Source organism: Nicotiana sylvestris, chromosome 12 (assembly GCF_000393655.2).
Source record: "Nicotiana sylvestris chromosome 12, ASM39365v2, whole genome shotgun sequence".
NCBI lineage: Eukaryota > Viridiplantae > Streptophyta > Magnoliopsida > Solanales > Solanaceae > Nicotiana > Nicotiana sylvestris.
In genome coordinates this window covers 148551323-148566112 of record NC_091068.1, presented here as the reverse complement: position 1 = coordinate 148566112, position 14790 = coordinate 148551323, and positions in this window count along the sequence as shown.

The following is a 14790-nucleotide window of genomic DNA, read 5'->3' as shown; positions in this document are numbered from 1 at the left end:
GGGGCACTGAGATACCAGGGCCGATTATGTGTGCCTAATGTGGCAGGGTTGCGAGAGAAGATTATGAATGAGATTCATCAATCCCGATATTCCATCCATCCCGGCTCGACAAAGATGTATCATGATGTCAAGGAGCAGTATTGGTGGGATAACATGAAGAAGTCTATTGCAGAATTTGTAGCCCAGTGTCCCAATTGTCAACAAGTAAAGATAGAACATCAGAAACCCGGTGGATTGCTTCAGAATATAGAGATTCCGACCTGGAAATGGGAGGTGATTAATATGGACTTCATTATTGGATTACCTCGCTCTTATCATAAGTTTGACTCCATCTGGGTGATAATTGATCGACTTACAAAATGTGCCCATTTTCTGCCAGTTAAGACAACTTACACGGCTGAAGATTATGCGAAGTTGTATATCAAGGAGATTGTTAGGCTTCATGGTGTGCCGGTATCTATTATATCAGACCGAGGAGCTCAATTTACAGCTAACTTTTGGAGGTCTTTTCAGAAGGGTTTAGGCACACAAGTGAATCTCAGCATTGCATTTCATCCGCAGACTGACGGACAGGCTGAACGTACCATTCAGACACTGGAAGATATGCTACGAGCATGTGTTCTAGATTTTAAGGGAAATTGGGATGACCATATTCCACTCGTATAATTCGCCTACAATAATAGCTACCATTCCAGTATTAAAATGGCCCCATACGAGGCACTATACGGGAGGAGATGTAGATCACCAGTTGGATGGTTCGAAGTCGGTGAAACAGAATTATATGGGCCAGATTTGATTCACCAAGCTATTGAGAAGGTGAAAGTGATACAGGAGCGATTGAGGACGGCACAAAGCAGGCAAAAATCTTATTCTGATGTCCGACGTCGTGATCTAGAGTTTGAGGTTGGTGATTGGGTTTTCCTGAGGATCTCACCAATGAAGGGTATTATGCGTTTTGGGAAGAAAGGTAAGCTGAGTCCAAGGTATATCGGGCCGTATAAAATTCTTCGACGGATTGGACAGGTTGCTTATGAGTTAGAATTGCCATCCGAATTGGAATTTGTCCACCCGGTATTCCATGTATCTATGTTGAGGAAATGTATTGGAGACCCTTCTCGAGTCGTCCCTATCAAAGATGTACAGGTTACAGAGGACCTATCATATGAAGAAGTGCCAGTGGCTATATTAGATCGACAAGTCCGCAAGCTGAGAACAAAAGATGTAGCTTCCATCAAAGTATTGTGGAGGAACAAGAATATGGAAGAAATAACATGGGAAGCAGAAGAGGAGATGAAGTCTAAATACCCGTACCTATTCCAGAATGAAGATAACAAGGATGCTGGTGGAACACATGATACATTGGAAGGTGAAATGGCTCTATGAGGTAAGCAATAACTTGAGAATACTCTTCCTTAATACAAAATGGTGATATGCAGATAATGTACATGTCCATAATGCTTTGCATACTCTTGTAAGGCCATACATTGAGTTAACCGCTTGCAAGTTTGTCCTCTATTTATGGGAGAAACTTGACCGGAATCCACGATGATTTAAACTCCCCATGAACCCTTACATTCGAGGACGAATGTTCCTAAGGGGGAAGGGTGTTACAACCTATATCCACACGCGTTAGTTCATGCCATATATTAGTTAACATAAATTCAAGAAGGAATTACCTTTGAGATGATAAGAAGTTAATCCTATTGGTCTTAAGTGATACAAGGGTGTAGAAGGGTGATTAACAAGTATTAGAAGTTAAACGAATCAAGTATGTGGTAACTCGTATTTTCAGGTAAATCTAGAGGTTCTTAATACACTCAAGGTCATGTATTAAGGTGTTTGAATCATATAATATCCGTATCATAAGTCTTGAAGTCAAACGATTTATGAAACAAAAGTCGACAAACGTTGTCGCAACTTAGGTTCATAATTTTACTTAAACATTAGGTTAAATGTTTCTAAGTTTTTCTCCTAATTTACAAGGAATTATGGGGTGATATACCCACCAAATTAAATATCTACAAGTCTAGTTTCCAACTCATTAAACCATTTGTCAATACGATCTTGGAGTATAGAGATATTTATATTTTTCCAAGCCTGCGCAGATTGGTAGATGACAAGTAGGTGCATCACCTACTTGCCAAAATGATAGGACAAAATTAAAAGACCTAAGTCAGCCAAAAGAGGAATTTTAAGGGGTTATGAACTCAGTTATTTCATCCATATTTCAGACCCTCAAAACCAAAGTTAACCCCTGCAACTCCTCCCCAAAAATCCCACACAAACCCTAATCGATTTTCCCTCTCTTTCAAGTTCTATTTGAAGGTAAAACCTAGAGTTTGAAGAACCAAGGGAAGGGCTGAGTTATCCAACAAGTAAGGTAAGTTACTTCCATCTTTCATACATTTTCTCTGCTGTTAATTCATGGTAATTCGTTCTATACATGTAAGAACTCACGGGACGGTGATCGGAAGCCGTGAGTTCGAGTTATTCACTTGTAGCGGACTGTTTTGTGGACTGTTTTGTGTTGCTATTGGGCTGCGTGTTTTACTACTATTTTGTGGAGTTTTAGAGGTGGAATTGTGTCGAGGAACACCATATATATGTAGGGTTGTGGGATGATAGTGATTCGTAACATTTCCGGGTCGTTTGACACGACTACGGTGGTCGTCGTATGTATGATGTAATAAGGTTGTGCGTGGACTATTTTGGGAGGCTCAATATGTTTATTATTGATGTTCTTTGGGTTGTTTGGTAATTGTTTGGAATGGTGTAAAGTCATATATATAGGGGAGGTGCTGTCCATTTCATCGTAAAATAGGTTGTGGTCGATACATAATAGTTATGACGCTTAAATGATAACGATAGTATCGTTTCTCTTATTGTAGACTAAGGAGTTATGACAATTGCATAGCTTGTGATTGGGGAAGTATAAACAAGGTATGTGAGGCTATCCCTTTTCTTCTTTTGCACGACTCCGATTGTACATAATGTAATGAACGAGCTTCCAACGATACTCTAATCTTAGAAGCTAGCAGTACTTTCATTGCTTTCCCTCTTATGGAACGATTGATGTTAATGTTGCTTCTCTTATTCTTATGTTATCAATGTTGTTGGCACTTACTTATTCTTATAAGGTTCGTAATGAAGAGTTGGTCCTAATAACGTGTACAGAGGATATCGACCTTACGTCACTCCGAAAGGTTTAGAATGTGATTCCATGAGTCGAGCATGCATTATATATATGTATCTATTTTATTCTACCGAGCCGCGCTATAGTCGTCTGGGTACGGCACCTATTGTGCAACCACTGATCAGTTGGGTTTTACCGAGCTCCACGTGGTCGGGTACGATTCTACCGAGCCTTATGATAGCCGAGTATGTTTTTACCGAGCCTATTATGGTCGGGTACGATATGATGATGATGATGCCCACAGAGGCATATGTTTTAAAAGTTTATGTATACATACATATATATCATGCATTGCATATCAGTAGCCCTCAGAGGTACTCAGATTTTTCAGGTTGTATATTCTCTATCCGTGCTTACATTACTGTTCGTATTTATGGTTCCCTGCCTTACATACTCAGTACTTTATTCGTACTGACGTCCTTTTGTTTGTGGACGCTGCATGTCGTGCTGCAGGTCCTGATAGACAGGCAGGTGCAGCTCCCCCACCACAGTAGGCTATCCTGTTCAGTGGTGATTGGCGAGATCCCTTCTTCGGACTTGCCGTGGTCTTGGTATGCATTTCTGTTATAGACACTATGGGTATGTCGGGGCCCTATTCCGGCTATGTTGCAGCACTTATGTTCATTTAGAGGCTCATAGATAAGTGTCGACTCATGTATTGTTTGGTATGCCTTGTCGGCTATTTTTTGTTGTATAGTCTTTCATGGTAGCGTGGTAACTCATACCTTATATGTAGTTTCTTGATTGTCTGGTCATCCCCTGCTATGTATATTCATGCCGTCATATTTTATTGCTGGTTGTCCATGATCCAGGTCTACCATTTATATTGATCTCGTCAGCCCTAAAAGATAATAAAGAAGGTTAGATGAAATGTACTTTGGTGCTCGGCAAGTATGGTCGGGTGCTTGTCATGGCCCTCTAGTTTGGGTCGTGACATATTTTCCTACGGACCCTCCGTGACCGTCCAATCACGGGTCCGGATCCGTCTACCCAAAATGTTGATCGAAGTCAACTTAAACTCATTTTAAATGCAAAATTCATCATTCTTCATAGATTTTCACAAAATGGCTTTCCGACTACGAGCCCGAACTGCGCACGTAAATCGAGGTGATACCGAAAGAGGTTTTTAAGGCCTCGGAACGCACAATTGATTTCTAAAACAAGTGATGACCCAAAGGGTCATCACAAATAAAGCTGTGATTTTTATTAGATTTTCCAAAAGTCAAACCCCGGGCCCGCGCGATCAAAATTCGGGTCTAAGGATAAGTCTTGACTACCCACAGCCTCACGAGTTCAAATATGTGTTTTGTATTCGAATTCAAGTCATATTCGTTTCTCAAATCTCAATTTTTCAAAACTTTGACAAAATTCCCAAATTTTTTCATTGATTTCTCATGAATTTGATGTTAAATCTTGTATAAAATCATAAACTATAGTTGGAAATTGGTTAAAGATACCTACCTAATATTTTGGTATGAAAATACTCTCTCAAAATCGCCTCACCTCGAAGTTAGGGTTCAAAAATATAAAAAATAAAGCAAAAACTCGGAATTCTCAGCACTTAACAGGCTGCAGATGTCGCATTTGCGAACAAAACTTCACATTTCCTAATGAACAATGTTTTCGCAATTTTCATAAATGGTTGGCAATTGAGGATGAACAGTATTTTTGCAATTGCCATAAAATATTCGCAATTGCTAATGAACAGTGTTTTCGCAATTGCCATAAAAGGTTCGCAATTGCGAATGAACAGTGTCGCACCAGAAACCAACAAAACCCAAACTTCTCCGAAACCACCTCGAAACTCATCCAGAACCTCGCGGACACACACACCATATATGAATTTCAATCATAAAATATGCTACGGACCTGCTCGCGCACTCAAAATACTGAAAAGAGGTCGTCTTAACCCGATATTGACCATGGTCGAACTCCCAAGTTTCTTAACTTTACTAGTCTCTCAACCAATGATCCAAAAATACACCCAAGCTCCTTGGGACTCCAAACCAAATGTGCACACCAGTCTAAAAATATTATACGAACTAGCTCGGGCGATCAAATCGCCAAAATAACACCTAGAACTATGAATTGGACACCAAATCAAATGAAATTTTCAAGAAAGCTTTAAAATCTCTATTTTTACCACCGGACGTCCGAATCATGTCAAACCGACTCTATTTCCCATAAAATTTCAAAGATAATTCAAAAATATTATATTGGACCTGTACCGGGCTCCGGAACCAAAATACGAACCAGTATCAACAACGCCAAACATTCATTCAATTCTTAAAAATATTAGATTTTTCAGACTTTTAATTGTCAATAAAAATTCATAACTCAAGCTAGGGACCTCAGAATTCGATTCCGGGCATATGTCCAGATCCCGGGTCAATATCCGGACTGCGCACGCAAATAAAGGAAGGCTAGAATGAGGCTCTAAAGGCTTCAAAACACAGATTTTAGCTCTAAATCACCGAGCGAAGTGCAGATACTCAAAATGACCAGTCGGGTCATTACAACATATTTAGTTTTGGAAATGATTCTTCCTGTTTTTATTAGAAAGTATTAATCTCTTTGTTATTTTGTTTTTCTTCTATTACAGCCATAAACCATTGGCATTAATTGAAGGTAAAGGAAAAAATCACAAGAAAGTGAATTTTCTAAATCTCCACCTTGTACCATGCTTAATTTTTTTGCTTAAACAATGACCTAAGAGGAGCAAAATGAATTAAGATTAATTTTCGGTCAAGAATCTGGTCAACTATTCAGGATAAGTAATATTTTCTATATTGTTATAAAGTGTCTTTTAAATTTCATTAAATTTCTTGATTTTGAACCCTACTTCAATTTGCACTTTTGTCATCCATCAATTCTACATGCTTGAATTTTTATCCAAATCAATAGTTATTTCTAGGTTAAGTTCTGACGCGTACTAACAATATATGCAACAACAATAGCAATTGTTCTTCGTATGGATAGGACAACAAAATGACTTAGTCTTACTTTGACAAACGAAGCTTGTCATTGACTTCATTGTTCTCCATCTAATACAGAAGATAGAAGGATTATCCTTTTCCTCAAAATACAATGTGCCATTGGTAAGAATAAAGTAATGATATTCTACTTGCAGTTTTTTCCCCGTAAAAACAAGAATACATGACTTATACACTGAAATTGCGGTAAGACAAATATATGGGGCAGAATTTCTTTATTTATTGAACTAACTAATAGGATCATCATTCATAAAACTTAATATTTTTTATTTTTTATTTTATAACTCAAATATATTAGTTAATAATATTTTTATAATGCATGCATTAAATATGCCAAAATTCTTTGCTAAAAACATCAATATTAAACCAGAATTTCATGTGCTAGTCATTTCTTCGGATTTTTATTCTGTTCTTTATTTTCTTATAATTTTTTTGGCCTAGAATTTGTTGTTACTTTGGATGTAATTCTATTTACCTTATATTTTTATTTTGGGTAATATATTGATGTGCTATTTTTGCCTAATAATAGTTGTTTCCAATTGCTATTTGTTCTTTTTTTCTAATATAGATTTTATCCTATTTTTGAGTTCGATGATTCATTTATTTGTTATTTTTGGCTAATAATATGATATTTAATTGATGTAGTTATTGATCTATTTTTTGCTTCGTTTTGTTATGAAACCTGGAAGTGGAACTACCAATACGATCTCTAATGGCTATGAGTTTCTTGAAGTGAAATGGAAGAGAAAAAGACATGAACTGTATGGATTACCGTGTGGATTAGTGGGTGAATGAATGACACAGTAATATACTCATGCAGATGCTCTTTTTGATCTGTCACGACCCGGATTTTCCACCCCCAAAAGTCGTGATGGTACCTACTCGTGAAAGTTAGGCAAGCCAACTATTTCGGTTTTAACACATTAGCAACCAACCCAAACAGATATAAATAGTAACTAAAGCTAAGCAGATAAAAAGTGCGGAAGAGTTATAACAAATTCAAATAATTCATTACATGTCTGCCCACGAATCTGGTGTCACAATTTTACGAACGACTAAGATTTTACAACAAATACAAGTCTGAAAGAAGTACAATTGTTCTCGAAAAGAAAAGAGACATCAGAAAGCTAAACATGGAAGTGGACTTCAGGCTCTGCGGATGCCAGCAGATCTACCTTGGTGTCCTTGGACTGAAGGCAGCTACCTCAGCTACTCACCAGGTCTGGCAACGAAATCTGCACAAAAGAGTACAGAGTGCAGTATCCGTACAACCAACCCCATGTACTGGTAAGTGTCGAGCCTAACCTCGGCGAAGTAGTGACGAGGCTAGGACACGACAACCATATAAACCGATGCAGTTAAATCATATAGAAACAGAACAATAATGACAAAAAATTACAGATAAAGATGGGAAGGGGACATGCTGCGGGAAATATCAATTTATAACAATAAACCAATAAGGAAGCATAGTGAACATCATATTTGTATCAACAAGAATAATGTAACAGTAACCCGTGCACGACATCACCCTTCGTGCTTTTACTCTTGTCCTCACCATATGAAACAACAAAAATGGCACGGCATCACCCTTCGTGCATTACCTCTCATAATCACGGCACGACATCACCCTTCATGCATTAACTCTCAAAATATTGGCACGGCGTCACCCTTTGTGCATTAACTCTCAAATCATGGCACAACATCGCCCTTCGTGCATTAATACTCACAATATTGGCACAACATCACCCTTCATGCATTAACACTTACTCACAATATCATGCACGGCATCACCCTTCATACTTTACACTCTTCCTCACCCAATCAATAGAAACAATGCATCCCGACAAGGAAATCAACAATATCAACAATAACATCCGGCAAGGGATTCAACAATATAATCAAAAACGTCCCGGCAAAGGAATAAGCTATAAACAATATCGTTTCAACAGTTAACTTCACATAATAAGTCTCAACTTGAGTCAATACTCAACAATGGTCAATTACCAAGAAATATCATAAGTATTGTTCAACATAAAAATCATCAGTTTAAGCATGGACAACATATAATAAGAGTTACAATGATAATGGTTTAAGACCCACGGGCATGCTTAACACTAACTTATAGATAATCGTCACCACACCTATACGTCGTACTCAACACTAACACGTAGCAATTAAGACTACAACACCTATTCCTTCAAGCTAAGGTTAGGCCAAACACTTACCTCGATTTCACGGACAAAACCAAGCCTCAATTACTATTTTACCTCTCGGTTTCACCTCTAATCCACTTGTATCTAGTCATAAATTACTTAATAAAATCAATATAGGCTAAATAAACCAATCCTAATGTATGAATATAGATTCCCCAATATTTTTTCCCAAAAGTCAAAAATCGACCCCGGGCCCGCTTGGTCTAAACCCGAAATTCGGACAAAAATCTGATTACCTATTCTCCACCGAGCCCGGATATACAATTGGTTTTGCAATCCGGCCTCAATATGAGGTCTAAATCTCCAAATTTCGATATTCCTAAGTTCTACCCAAAATTCCCAATTCCACCATGAAAACCCTTGATTCTAGGATAAAATCTTGTAAAAAGAAGTTAAGGAGTGAAAGAAATGAGTTTAAAATCACTTACATATGATTTAAGGAAGAAAGAGTATTTGAAAATTGCCTCTTATGCTTTAGGGTTTTGAAAAAAAAGAAAATGGATGAAAAGTCCCGTTTATATAACGCTCACAGATCCTCAGAACGCTGACCGCGGAAAAGGACCGCGACCGCGAAGCTCATTGCTGACCGCAAAATATCGAGCTCGGCCACGGAAACTCTGGCCTTGGCCACCGCTGACCGCGAACTCCCACCGCGACCGCGAAAATTCACCGCGGACCGCGAGACCCCGGTTCAGAGACCTGCAATTTTCTGGGATTATGCAACACAGATCTTTTCCTAAGTCTATACACCCCGAAGCCTATTCGTAACTCACCCGATCCCTCAGGGCTCTAAACCAAACATGCACCCAAGCCCAAAAATATCATACAGACTTGTTCGTGCGAACAAATCATCAAATAACATCAACAACTACGAATTTAGCATCAAAATCAATAAAATTCTCCAGAACACCTAAAGTTACTATTTTTCAAAACCGAGGGTCCGATTTATATCAAATCAACTCTGATTCTTACCAAATTTTACATATTCGACTTAAACATTATTTTAAACCTGTACCGTACTCCGGAACCAACATACGGGTCCGATACCATAATGTTCAAATATTATTCAATTTCCAAACTTCTTATATTTTTCTATTGAACAATTTTCTTTAAAAATTCATTTCTCGGGCTTGGGACCTTGGAATTCAATTCCGGGCATATGCCCAAGTCCCATATCTTTTTACGGACCCTCCGAGACTGTCAAATTACGTGCAAGTCCGTTTACCCAAAATGTTGACCGAAGTCAACTTAAATTCAAATTTAAAGGCAAATTACATTTTTCTCAAATTTTCAAATAAGGGCTTTCTAAAAGCACGTCCGGACTATGCACGCAACTCAAGGAGAACGAAAATGAGGCCTTGAAGGCTTCGGAATCCCAGATTGGGTTCTAAAACACGAGATGACCTTTTGGGTCATCATATTCTCCACCTCTAAAACAACCGTTCGTCCTCGAACGGACATAAAAAGTACCTGAGTCGGGGAAAAGATGGGGATATCGGCTCCGCATATCAGACTCAGACTCCTAGGTCGCTGTCTCAACAGGATGATCTCTCCACTGCACATGAACTAAAGGGAAATTCTTCGATCTCAACTGACGAATTTGCCGGTCTAGAATAGCTACCGACTCCTCCTCATAGGTCAAGTCCTTGTCCAACTGGACAGTGCTGAAGTCTAACACGTGGGATAGATCGTCGTGATACTTCCGATGCATGGACAAATGAAACACTGGATGCACAACTAATAAACTCGGCGGTAACGCAAGTTTATAAGCCACTTCTCCCACTCTATCATGGATCTCAAAAGGCCCGATGAACCTAGGGCTTAGCTTTCCTTTCTTCCCAAATCTCATCACGCCTTTCATGGGCAACACCCGAAGCAACACTCGCTCTCCGACCATGAATGCCACATCACGAACCTTGTGGTAGGCATAACTCTTATGTCTGGACTAAGCTGTGCGAAGCCTATCCTGAACGATATTAACCTTGTCCAAGGCATCCTGAACTAAATCTGTACCCAACAACCGAGCCTCTCCTAGCTATCTTGATGCTCAACTGGTTGCTGTTGTTGTAAGCAAACTCCGCTAATTGCAAGAACTGATCCCATGAACCTCCAAAGTCAATAACACATTCTCAGAGCATATCCTCCAAAATCTGAATAGTACGCTCGGACTGTCCGTCAGTCTAAGGATGAAACGCTGTGCTCAGCTCGACCCGTATACCCAACTCACGCTACACTACCCTATAGAAATTTAAGGTAAACTGCGTGCCTTGATTGGAAATGATAGACACAGGCATACCATGAAGACGAACGATGCCACAGATATAAATCTCTGCCAATCGCTCAGAAGAATAAGAAACCACCATAGGAATGAAATGCGCTGACTTAGTCAACCTATCCACAATAACCCATAATGTATCGAACTTTCTCTGAGTCCATTGGAGTCCAACAACGAAATCTATGGTGATACGCTCCCACTTCCACTCAAGAATCTCAATCTTCTGAAACAAACCACCAGGTCTCTAATGCTCGTACTTTACCTGCTGACAATTCAAACACCAAGCTACATATGCAACATTGTCCTCTTGATCCTCCTCCACTAATAATGCTGCCACAAATACTGATACATCTTAGCGGTGCCTAGATGAATAGAGTACCGGGAACTGCGGGCCTCCTCTAGAATCAACTCATGAAGTCCATCCATATTAGGCACACAAATATGACCCTGCATCCTCAAAACTCCATCATCTCCAACTGTAACCTGCTTGGCACCCCTGTGTCGCACTGTGTCCCTTAGGACAAGAAAATGAGGATCATCATACTGTCGATCTCTGATACGCTCAAATAATGAAGAACGAACGACTATGCAAGCTAGCACACGGCTGGGCTTAGAAACATCCAACCTCACGAATTGATTGGCTAAAGCCTTAACATTCAAAGTAAGCGGTCTCTCACCGATCGGAATATATGCAAGGCTGCCCATACTGGCTGACTTCCTACTCAAAGCATCGGCCACCGTATTGTCCTTCCCCGAATGATACAAGATGGTGATATCATAGTTTATCAATAGCTCCAACCACCTCTTTTGCCTCAAATTTAGCTCCTTCTACTTGAACAAGTATTGCAAACTCTTATGATCAGTGAACACCTCACACGACACGCTATATAAATAATGCTTCCAAATCTTCAGTGCATGAACAATGGCTGCTAGTTCCAAATCATGAATTGGATAATTCTTCTCATGGTTCTTCAACTACCGCGAAACATATGCAATAACCTTACCATTATGCATCAACACCACACCAAGTCTAATATGAGATGCATCACAATATACTGTATATGGCCCTAAACCTATAGGCAATACCAACAACGACACCGTAGTCAGAGCTGTCTTGAGCTTCTGAAAGCTCTCATCACACTCATCCGACCAGCTGAACTGGGCACCCTTCTGAGTTAATCTGGTCATCGGGGCTGCTATAGATGAAAACCCTTCTACAGACCGATGGTAATAGCCTACTAAACCCAAGAAACTGTGGATCTCTATGGTTGATATGGGTCTAGGCCAGTCCTTGACTGTCGCAATCTTCTTAGGATCCACCTGAATAACCTCTGCTGATACAACGTAACCCAGGAATGCTACTAAACTCAACCAAAACTCACATTTCAAAAACTTTGCATACAACTGACTGTCTTTCTGAGTCTAAAGAATGATTCACAGGTGTTGCTCGTGCTCCTCTCGGCTGCGGGAGTAGATCAATATATCATCAATGAAGACAATCACGAAGGAATCCAAATAAGTCTTGAACACTCGGTTCATCAAATCCATGAAAGTTGCTGGGGCATTTGTCAACCCGAATGATATCACTAGGAACTCATAATGCCCGTACCTAGTGCGAAAAGCTATCTTAGCTACATCAGATGCCCTAATCCTCAACTGATGGTAGCCAGATCTCAAATCAATCTTCGAAAACACTTTGGCACCCTGAAGCTGGTCAAACGAATCATCAATCCTCGGTAATGGATACTTGTTCTTGATGGTGACTTTGTTCAACTGTCGATAATCTATGCACATCCTCATCAATCCATCCTTCTTCTTAACAAACAACATCGGCGCACCCCAAGGTGAGACACTAGGTCTAATAAAGCCTTTATCAAGCAAGTCATATAGCTGCTCCTTCAATTCCTTCAACTCTGCTGGGGCCATACGATATGGCGTAATAGAAATGGGCTGAGTGCCCGGAGCCAAATCAATGCAAAAGTCGATATCCCTGTCGGGTGGCATCCCCGACAAGTCTGCAAGAAAAACCTCTGGAAACGCACGGACAACAGGCACATAATCCATAGAAGGAACCTCAGCACTAGAATTACGAACGTATGCCAAATAGGGCAAACATCCCTTATCAACCATACACTGAGTCTTCATATATGAGATAACCCTACTGGAAGAATGACCAGGAGTCCCTCTCTACTCCAAACGAGGCAACCCTGACAATGCTAAGGTCACGGTCTTGGCATGACTGTCCAAAATAGTATGATAATGGGATAACCAATACATCTCCGAAATGACATCGAAATCCACCATATCAAGAAGTAGGAGATCTACGCTAGTCTCAAGACCCCCAATAACAACCACACACGAATGATAGACACGATCTACCACAATACAATCACCTACCGGTGTAGACACATATACAAGAGCACTCAAAGAATCACGGGGCACAACCAGATAAGGGGCAAAATAAGATGACACATAGAAATATGTGGACCCTAGATCAAATAGAACTAAAGCATCTCTACTGCAAACTGAAACCGTACCTGTGATAACTACATCGGAGGCCTCAACCTTAGTTCTGGATGGAATAGCATAACATCGGGGCTGGGCCCCACCACTCTGAGCTACATCCCGAGGACAACCTCCTACTGGCTAGCCTCCACCTCTAGCTGCCTGACCTCCACCTCTAATGGCCTGACCTTCACCTCTAATGGCCTAGCCTCCACCTCTAACACCTCGTACCCTACCTCTAGCTGGCTGAGCGGGCAGTGGAACACCCGCTGCTAGAACCATAGCACGAGAACCCTGATGCTGAGAACTGCTCGAAGCTTGAGGGCAAAACTTGGCAATGTGCCTCAGATCACCATATGTATAACAAGACTTCGACTGCTGACCCTGAAACTGACCCTGGGGGCCTGAGTAACCACCCTAAAAACTCTGGAGTGGAGGTGCACTGAGAGGAGTTGGTGGTGCACTGTAGGGCAACTGATCAGAATACTGCATCTAAGAACCACGACAACCTGTAGCACCATGAGAAGCCTGAAGTGTTGAATGGAACGACCTGAGAGGATGACCCCTACCAAAAGAATCTCTGCCTCCAGACGAGGCACCACTAAACCTGCCCGAATGACAAGGCCTCTTGTCAGACCCTTGACCACTCCCCTATGATAGAACCATCTCAACTCGCCGGGCCACATTGATTGTATCCTGGAAAGAAATCTCACTCCCATCTCCTTAGCCATCTGCAATCTGATAGGCTAAGCTAGTTCCTCAATAGACCTCCTCACCCTTTCTCTCTCGGTAGGAAGTATAAGAAGAGCATGACGGGCCAAGGTAATAAATCTTATCTCATACTGAGTAACGGTCATAGAACCCTACTGGAGATGTTCAAATTGCCTCCGATAGCCCTCCCTCTGAGTGATAGGAAGAAACTTCTCCAGAAATAGCTGAGAGAACTAGTACCAAGTCAATCAGGTGACCCAGCTGGCCTAGCCAAACAATAATCCCTCCACTAAGTCTTGGCGGAATCTGATAGACGAAAAGCATCAAAGTCGACCCCATTGGTCTCCACTATCCCCATGTTCCGCAGAACCTCATGATAGTTGTCCAAGTAGTCCTGGGGATCGTATGAAGATGTACCGCCATAGGTAGTAGTGAAAAGCTTGGTGAACATGTCCAACCTCCACAAAACATCAACATACATAGCTGCTCCATCAACGGTCTGAGCTACAACACCCGGTTGAACTACCCCAACTGGATGAGCTGCTGGAGTCTGAAACTGAGGAGCCATCTGCTCTAGAGTGTGAGTAGCGGGAGTCTGTGCTCCTCCCCAAGCCTAAGGGACGGCTGGTGCTACAGGAAGTAAGTCTGCCTGGGCAACACTCTCCATAAGGCCCACTAGATGGACCAGAGCATCCTAAAGTACAAGGGTAGCGATAAATCCCTCTAGGATCTAAGTTGGCCCTGCTGGAACGATCTGGGCTGGAGTCTCCTCCTCAAACTCTACTTGAGGCTCCGCTGCTGGTGCTGCTGCTCTGAGCTGAGCCCTTCCCCTGCCCTAGCCTCTAGCATGGCCTCGGCCTCGTCCTCTGTCCCTCGTAGGAGCTACCACTAGGGGACTCG